Source organism: Gasterosteus aculeatus, chromosome 5 (genome assembly GCF_964276395.1).
Source record: "Gasterosteus aculeatus chromosome 5, fGasAcu3.hap1.1, whole genome shotgun sequence".
NCBI classification, from domain to species: Eukaryota; Metazoa; Chordata; class Actinopteri; order Perciformes; family Gasterosteidae; genus Gasterosteus; species Gasterosteus aculeatus.
Genome location: NC_135692.1, coordinates 2,062,010 through 2,067,009, shown reverse-complemented (window position 1 = coordinate 2,067,009; position 5,000 = coordinate 2,062,010). Strand labels below are relative to the sequence as shown.

At 41.3% G+C, this 5,000-nt stretch overlaps 15 non-coding genes across 15 annotated transcripts; all 15 read left to right on the top strand.

Annotated features, from left to right (window-relative positions):
* Positions 1–224: 224 nt before the first annotated feature.
* trnaa-ugc (transfer RNA alanine (anticodon UGC)) lies at positions 225–296 on the top strand. The gene has a single exon. It is a non-coding gene; the product is annotated as a tRNA-Ala (tRNA).
* Positions 297–541: 245 nt separating this feature from the next.
* Positions 542–623, top strand: trnas-uga (transfer RNA serine (anticodon UGA)). Its single transcript has one exon. It is a non-coding gene; the product is annotated as a tRNA-Ser (tRNA).
* Positions 624–878: 255 nt separating this feature from the next.
* On the top strand, positions 879–950 carry trnaa-ugc (transfer RNA alanine (anticodon UGC)). The gene has a single exon. It is a non-coding gene; the product is annotated as a tRNA-Ala (tRNA).
* Positions 951–1,195: 245 nt separating this feature from the next.
* trnas-uga (transfer RNA serine (anticodon UGA)) lies at positions 1,196–1,277 on the top strand. Its single transcript has one exon. It is a non-coding gene; the product is annotated as a tRNA-Ser (tRNA).
* Positions 1,278–1,532: 255 nt separating this feature from the next.
* trnaa-cgc (transfer RNA alanine (anticodon CGC)) lies at positions 1,533–1,604 on the top strand. Its single transcript has one exon. It is a non-coding gene; the product is annotated as a tRNA-Ala (tRNA).
* Positions 1,605–1,848: 244 nt separating this feature from the next.
* On the top strand, positions 1,849–1,930 carry trnas-uga (transfer RNA serine (anticodon UGA)). Its single transcript has one exon. It is a non-coding gene; the product is annotated as a tRNA-Ser (tRNA).
* Positions 1,931–2,185: 255 nt separating this feature from the next.
* Positions 2,186–2,257, top strand: trnaa-ugc (transfer RNA alanine (anticodon UGC)). Its single transcript has one exon. It is a non-coding gene; the product is annotated as a tRNA-Ala (tRNA).
* A 245-nt stretch (positions 2,258–2,502) lies between these two features.
* Positions 2,503–2,584, top strand: trnas-uga (transfer RNA serine (anticodon UGA)). The gene has a single exon. It is a non-coding gene; the product is annotated as a tRNA-Ser (tRNA).
* Positions 2,585–2,839: 255 nt separating this feature from the next.
* On the top strand, positions 2,840–2,911 carry trnaa-cgc (transfer RNA alanine (anticodon CGC)). Its single transcript has one exon. It is a non-coding gene; the product is annotated as a tRNA-Ala (tRNA).
* Positions 2,912–3,155: 244 nt separating this feature from the next.
* Positions 3,156–3,237, top strand: trnas-uga (transfer RNA serine (anticodon UGA)). Its single transcript has one exon. It is a non-coding gene; the product is annotated as a tRNA-Ser (tRNA).
* Positions 3,238–3,492: 255 nt separating this feature from the next.
* trnaa-cgc (transfer RNA alanine (anticodon CGC)) lies at positions 3,493–3,564 on the top strand. The gene has a single exon. It is a non-coding gene; the product is annotated as a tRNA-Ala (tRNA).
* A 244-nt stretch (positions 3,565–3,808) lies between these two features.
* trnas-cga (transfer RNA serine (anticodon CGA)) lies at positions 3,809–3,890 on the top strand. The gene has a single exon. It is a non-coding gene; the product is annotated as a tRNA-Ser (tRNA).
* Positions 3,891–4,144: 254 nt separating this feature from the next.
* On the top strand, positions 4,145–4,216 carry trnaa-ugc (transfer RNA alanine (anticodon UGC)). The gene has a single exon. It is a non-coding gene; the product is annotated as a tRNA-Ala (tRNA).
* A 245-nt stretch (positions 4,217–4,461) lies between these two features.
* trnas-uga (transfer RNA serine (anticodon UGA)) lies at positions 4,462–4,543 on the top strand. Its single transcript has one exon. It is a non-coding gene; the product is annotated as a tRNA-Ser (tRNA).
* Positions 4,544–4,798: 255 nt separating this feature from the next.
* On the top strand, positions 4,799–4,870 carry trnaa-ugc (transfer RNA alanine (anticodon UGC)). The gene has a single exon. It is a non-coding gene; the product is annotated as a tRNA-Ala (tRNA).
* The last annotated feature ends 130 nt before the right edge of the window (positions 4,871–5,000 follow it).

Genomic DNA, 5,000 nt, shown 5'->3' with positions numbered 1-5,000 from the left:
AAAGACTAATTTTTGAGTCATTTTGTGATCTCCATACGTTAAAGTCCCACTTTGAAAGTCCAAATTCCCAAGGATTTTTATTTAAAGTGACGCATTCAGTCTTCCCAAGTTGGCTGTCTGCCAGTCATAGTAGGTTTTCCCTTGGAAACGTCCCCATTCATTCTTTTTTTCTCACACTTTTCCCTTTATATACGGAAAACAAAGTAATTTTTGCCAATTTTGCAGGGGATGTAGCTCAGTGGTAGAGCGCATGCTTTGCATGTATGAGGTCCTGGGTTCAATCCCCAGCATCTCCATTAGATATTATGCTCAAATTTAAAAGGTGTTTTTGCTAAGTTGTTGGGAAATCTCATGATATGAGGAGCCATCAAATGTACCGTCCAACAAGGGAAAAAAAGCACCAACTATAATTTACCAAGTAAATACCACACCCTTACCTAATTATGTGTGTTCCAGAATTGTTCACATGGCAGTCTACACATCAGCCACTTAGCCAGTATCTGATATTTGCGAAAAGTCGATTTTATTTTCAACATTGTGGGTTGTTGTGGCCGAGAGGTTAAGGCGATGGACTTGAAATCCATTGGGGTCTCCCCACGCAGGTTCGAGTCCTGCCAGCAACGAAATTCACTTTAGAGGGCTCTGGTCTGAGCAAAGAGTCATTTTTTGAGTCATTTTGTGATCTCCATACGTTAAAGTCCCACTTTGAAAGTCCAAATTCCCAAGGATTTTTATTTAAAGTGACGCATTCAGTCTTCCCAAGTTGGCTGTCTGCCAGTCATAGTAGGTTTTCCCTTGGAAACGTCCCCATTCATTCTTCTTTTCTCACACTTTTCCCTTTATATACGGAAAACAAAGTAATTTTTGCCAATTTTGCAGGGGATGTAGCTCAGTGGTAGAGCGCATGCTTTGCATGTATGAGGTCCTGGGTTCAATCCCCAGCATCTCCATTAGATATTATGCTCAAATTTAAAAGGTGTTTCTGCTAAGTTGTTGGGAAATCTCATGATATGAGGAGCCATCAAATGTACTGTCCAACAAGGGAAAAAAAGCACCAACTATAATTTACCAGGTAAATACCACACCCTTACCTAATTATGTGTGTTCCAGAATTGTTCACATGGCAGTCTACACATCAGCCACTTAGCCAGTATCTGATATTTGCGAAAAGTCGATTTTATTTTCAACATTGTGGGTTGTTGTGGCCGAGAGGTTAAGGCGATGGACTTGAAATCCATTGGGGTCTCCCCGCGCAGGTTCGAGTCCTGCCAGCAACGAAATTCACTTTAGAGCGCTCTGGTCCGAGCAAAGAGTCATTTTTTGAGTCATTTTGTGATCTCCATACGTTAAAGTCCCACTTTGAAAGTCCAAATTCCCAAGGATTTTTATTTAAAGTGACGCATTCAGTCTTCCCAAGTTGGCTTTCTGCCAGTCATAGTAGGTTTTCCCTTGGAAACGTCTCCATTCATTCTTCTTTTTTCACACTTTTTCCTTTATATACGGAAAATAAAGCAATTTTTGCCAATTTTGCAGGGGATGTAGCTCAGTGGTAGAGCGCATGCTTCGCATGTATGAGGTCCTGGGTTCAATCCCCAGCATCTCCATTAGATATTATGCTCAAAGTTAAAAGGTGTTTCTGCTAAGTTGTTGGGAAATCTCATGATATGAGGAGCCATCAAATGTACCGTCCAACAAGGGAAAAAAGCGCCAACTATAATTTACCAAGTAAATACCACACCCTTACCTAATTATGTGTGTTCCAGAATTGTTCACATGGCAGTCTACACATCAGCCACTTAGCCAGTATCTGATATTTGCGAAAAGTCGATTTTATTTTCAACATTGTGGGTTGTTGTGGCCGAGAGGTTAAGGCGATGGACTTGAAATCCATTGGGGTCTCCCCACGCAGGTTCGAGTCCTGCCAGCAACGAAATTCACTTTAGAGGGCTCTGGTCTGAGCAAAGAGTCATTTTTTGAGTCATTTTGTGATCTCCATACGTTAAAGTCCCACTTTGAAAGTCCAAATTCCCAAGGATTTTTATTTAAAGTGACGCATTCAGTCTTCCCAAGTTGGCTGTCTGCCAGTCATAGTAGGTTTTCCCTTGGAAACGTCCCCATTCATTCTTCTTTTCTCACACTTTTCCCTTTATATACGGAAAACAAAGTAATTTTTGCCAATTTTGCAGGGGATGTAGCTCAGTGGTAGAGCGCATGCTTTGCATGTATGAGGTCCTGGGTTCAATCCCCAGCATCTCCATTAGATATTATGCTCAAATTTAAAAGGTGTTTCTGCTAAGTTGTTGGGAAATCTCATGATATGAGGAGCCATCAAATGTACTGTCCAACAAGGGAAAAAAAGCACCAACTATAATTTACCAGGTAAATACCACACCCTTACCTAATTATGTGTGTTCCAGAATTGTTCACATGGCAGTCTACACATCAGCCACTTAGCCAGTATCTGATATTTGCGAAAAGTCGATTTTATTTTCAACATTGTGGGTTGTTGTGGCCGAGAGGTTAAGGCGATGGACTTGAAATCCATTGGGGTCTCCCCGCGCAGGTTCGAGTCCTGCCAGCAACGAAATTCACTTTAGAGCGCTCTGGTCCGAGCAAAGAGTCATTTTTTGAGTCATTTTGTGATCTCCATACGTTAAAGTCCCACTTTGAAAGTCCAAATTCCCAAGGATTTTTATTTAAAGTGACGCATTCAGTCTTCCCAAGTTGGCTTTCTGCCAGTCATAGTAGGTTTTCCCTTGGAAACGTCCACATTCATTCTTCTTTTTTCACACTTTTTCCTTTATATACGGAAAATAAAGCAATTTTTGCCAATTTTGCAGGGGATGTAGCTCAGTGGTAGAGCGCATGCTTCGCATGTATGAGGTCCTGGGTTCAATCCCCAGCATCTCCATTAGATATTATGCTCAAAGTTAAAAGGTGTTTCTGCTAAGTTGTTGGGAAATCTCATGATATGAGGAGCCATCAAATGTACCGTCCAACAAGGGAAAAAAGCACCAACTATAATTTACCAAGTAAATACCACACCCTTACCTAATTATGTGTGTTCCAGAATTGTTCACATGGCAGTCTACATATCAGCCACTTATCCAGTATCTGATATTTCCGAAAAGTCGATTTTATTTTCAACATTTTGGGTTGTTGTGGCCGAGAGGTTAAGGCGATGGACTTGAAATCCATTGGGGTCTCCCCGCGCAGGTTCGAGTCCTGCCAGCAACGAAATTCACTTTAGAGCGCTCTGGTCTGAGCAAAGAGTCACTTTTTGAGTCATTTTGTGATCTCCATACGTTAAAGTCCCACTTTGAAAGTCCAAATTCCCAAGGATTTTTATTTAAAGTGACGCATTCAGTCTTCCCAAGTTGGCTTTCTGCCAGTCATAGTAGGTTTTCCCTTGGAAACGTCCCCATTCATTCTTCTTTTTTCACACTTTTTCCTTTATATACGGAAAATAAAGCAATTTTTGCCAATTTTGCAGGGGATGTAGCTCAGTGGTAGAGCGCATGCTTCGCATGTATGAGGTCCTGGGTTCAATCCCCAGCATCTCCATTAGATATTATGCTCAAAGTTAAAAGGTGTTTCTGCTAAGTTGTTGGGAAATCTCATGATATGAGGAGCCATCAAATGTACCGTCCAACAAGGGAAAAAAGCACCAACTATAATTTACCAAGTAAATACCACACCCTTACCTAATTATGTGTGTTCCAGAATTGTTCACATGGCAGTCTACATATCAGCCACTTATCCAGTATCTGATATTTCCGAAAAGTCGATTTTATTTTCAACATTTTGGGTTGTTGTGGCCGAGAGGGTAAGGCGATGGACTCGAAATCCATTGGGGTCTCCCCGCGCAGGTTCGAGTCCTGCCAGCAACGAAATTCTCCTCACAGCGCTCCGTTCCCAGCAAAGACTAATTTTTGAGTCATTTTGTGATCTCCATACGTTAAAGTCCCACTTTGAAAGTCCAAATTCCCAAGGATTTTTATTTAAAGTGACGCATTCAGTCTTCCCAAGTTGGCTGTCTGCCAGTCATAGTAGGTTTTCCCTTGGAAACGTCCCCATTCATTCTTTTTTTCTCACACTTTTCCCTTTATATACGGAAAACAAAGTAATTTTTGCCAATTTTGCAGGGGATGTAGCTCAGTGGTAGAGCGCATGCTTTGCATGTATGAGGTCCTGGGTTCAATCCCCAGCATCTCCATTAGATATTATGCTCAAATTTAAAAGGTGTTTTTGCTAAGTTGTTGGGAAATCTCATGATATGAGGAGCCATCAAATGTACCGTCCAACAAGGGAAAAAAAGCACCAACTATAATTTACCAAGTAAATACCACACCCTTACCTAATTATGTGTGTTCCAGAATTGTTCACATGGCAGTCTACACATCAGCCACTTAGCCAGTATCTGATATTTGCGAAAAGTCGATTTTATTTTCAACATTGTGGGTTGTTGTGGCCGAGAGGTTAAGGCGATGGACTTGAAATCCATTGGGGTCTCCCCACGCAGGTTCGAGTCCTGCCAGCAACGAAATTCACTTTAGAGGGCTCTGGTCTGAGCAAAGAGTCATTTTTTGAGTCATTTTGTGATCTCCATACGTTAAAGTCCCACTTTGAAAGTCCAAATTCCCAAGGATTTTTATTTAAAGTGACGCATTCAGTCTTCCCAAGTTGGCTGTCTGCCAGTCATAGTAGGTTTTCCCTTGGAAACGTCCCCATTCATTCTTCTTTTCTCACACTTTTCCCTTTATATACGGAAAACAAAGTAATTTTTGCCAATTTTGCAGGGGATGTAGCTCAGTGGTAGAGCGCATGCTTTGCATGTATGAGGTCCTGGGTTCAATCCCCAGCATCTCCATTAGATATTATGCTCAAATTTAAAAGGTGTTTCTGCTAAGTTGTTGGGAAATCTCATGATATGAGGAGCCATCAAATGTACTGTCCAACAAGGGAAAAAAAGCACCAACTATAATTTACCAGGTAAATAC